This window comes from Apis dorsata, unplaced genomic scaffold (assembly GCF_000469605.1).
Source record: "Apis dorsata unplaced genomic scaffold, Apis dorsata 1.3 scaffold_326, whole genome shotgun sequence".
Taxonomy (NCBI): domain Eukaryota; kingdom Metazoa; phylum Arthropoda; class Insecta; order Hymenoptera; family Apidae; genus Apis; species Apis dorsata.
In genome coordinates, this window is record NW_006263594.1 from 709,753 (window position 1) to 712,138 (window position 2,386).

The window sequence follows — 2,386 nt, forward strand, 5'->3', positions numbered from 1 at the left end:
TCGCTCCAACTAATTTCATTACCGTACTCCACGCTTCCAAATCTCAAAAACTTTGAAAATAATATTTCTATTCCCACGACTGTCGAAATCAGACTAACGCCGAAGATGACGTTCGACTCACGATTATCATCTAATTTAAGATAAAAAATCTAGCCATTTAACAATATATTATTCTACACCTCATAAGATTACGTAAAGAGCTTAGGAACCTATTTATGAAGTAATATTCTAAAAAATCAAACTAAATAAATATTGTCGCCGTTCAAGTTGCCGCATCAATCCCACTGGTGACCGTTGGAGTGCAAAGGGTTAACCTTTGATCAGAGAGATACACGGAATAGAGAATCGAATTCGAAATTTTCTATTACTGTGAATGGGATTTTCCCATAGAATTCGAACGCAAAGGGTTAACTTTGGTTAAAAGTAAATCAATCAGAGAGTTACAAGATTTTCTATTATCGTGAACGGGTTTTTCCCATAGAATTCGAACGCAAAGGGTTAACCTTGGTTAAAAGTAAATCGATCAGAGAGATATAGAGGAATAAAGAATCGAATTCGAAATTTTCTATTACCGTGAACAGGTTTTTCCCATAGAATTCGAACGCAAAGGGTTAACCTTGGTTAAAAGTAAATCGATCAGAGAGATATAGAGGAATAAAGAATCGAATTCGAAATTTTCTATTACCGTGAACAGGTTTTTCCCATAGAATTCGAACGCAAAGGGTTAACCTTGGTTAAAAGTAAATCGATCAGAGAGATATAGAGGAATAAAAAATCGAATTCGAAATTTTCTATTACCATGGACGAATTTTTCTCATAGAATTCGTAAGGGTTAATCTTGCTTAAAAGTAAATCGATCAGGGAGATACAGAGGATTTTCTGTTACCATGGACGAATTTTTCTCATAAAATTCGTAAGGGTTAACCTTGCTTAAAAGTAAATCGATTAGGGAGATACAGAGGATTTTCTGTTACCATGGATGAATTTTTCCCATAGAATTCGAACGCAAAGAGTTAACCTTGGTTAAAAGTAAATCGATCAGAGAGATACACGGAATAGAGAATCGAATTCGAAATTTTCTATTACTGTGAATGGGATTTTCCCATAGAATTCGAACGCAAAGAGTTAATCTTGGTTAAAAGTAAATCGATCAGAGATACAGAGGATTTTCTGTTACCATGGACGAGTTTTTCCCATAAAATTCGAACGCAAAGGATTAACTTTGGTTAAAAGTAAATCGATCAGAGATACAGAGGATTTTCTATTATCATGGACGAATTTTTCTCATAGAATTCGCAAGAGTTAACCTTACTTAAAAGTAAATCGATCAGAGAGTTACAGAGGATTTTCTGTTACCGTGGATGGGATTTTCCCATAGAATTCGAACGCAAAGGGTTAACCTTTGGTTAACTTCGATCAGAGAGATAGTAAAATGATCGAAAGTAAATCGATCAGTCAGAGAGATACACGGAAGAGAGAATTCGAAATTTTCTGTTACCGTGGACGAGTTTTTCCCATAAACGAAATTTCGGCGGTGAAGAGAGGAGGAAAAGGGGGACGGGCAGGGACCAGTCGCGTGTGTGGAGCGGGCACGTAGACACGTCCAATTTCCTGCCAACGAAAGTAAACACCTGTTCGAGGCAGGGGCCAGGAAGGCGCTCGGTTGGTCGCCCAGTTCCCCCCTTCCCAACAATGGAGCGAACCGACTTCCCGAGTGACGGTCTACCGCGTCTCTTTGCTCGTCCGTGTTTCGCAGCGGCCGGTCAAAAGTCGGGACAGGTGGTTTTACTCTCTTTCTTCCTCTTCTCCATTCGATATTCGAATCGATCGCCGCGGATAGATTCGAACGAGGAAGAATATGTAACGCGGTGAAAGATAGTGAAAATTTTTTTTCAAAATTCTCTCCCTCTTCTTCCGACGTGTGTCTTCTTCTCTTTTCTCCCGATTTGTGATATACATCTGTGAATCGAACCGGTCAGAAAATTTAACAGTGTTCAACTTTGTGAAGAGAGTTCGAAATGTATCTTTCTTAAGAAAAATAAAGGAAAAAGTCGGTCAACGATGCCGATTTGAGAAATATATTGAGGAAGACGCTGTTCTGGAGGATGATAACGAGGAGCGATCGTCGAAGGGAATTGTGGTAAGTGAACGAGGCAATTGGATTGTAATCTTAACGATATAAATTTCATTCGAACTAATTGGCAAAAAGAAGAAAAAGAAAGGAGAATAAGTAATATGTTTCTTTTTCAATCCTCTAACTAAATAGAACCTTATCGTATTATTCTTCGAAATTGGCGATAAATTAATAAAATTTATCGTTTCCTCGATGTCATTAAATCGTGCTCCTCCTTTGTTTTTCCGAAAAAAAAAAAAAAAAAAAAAAAAA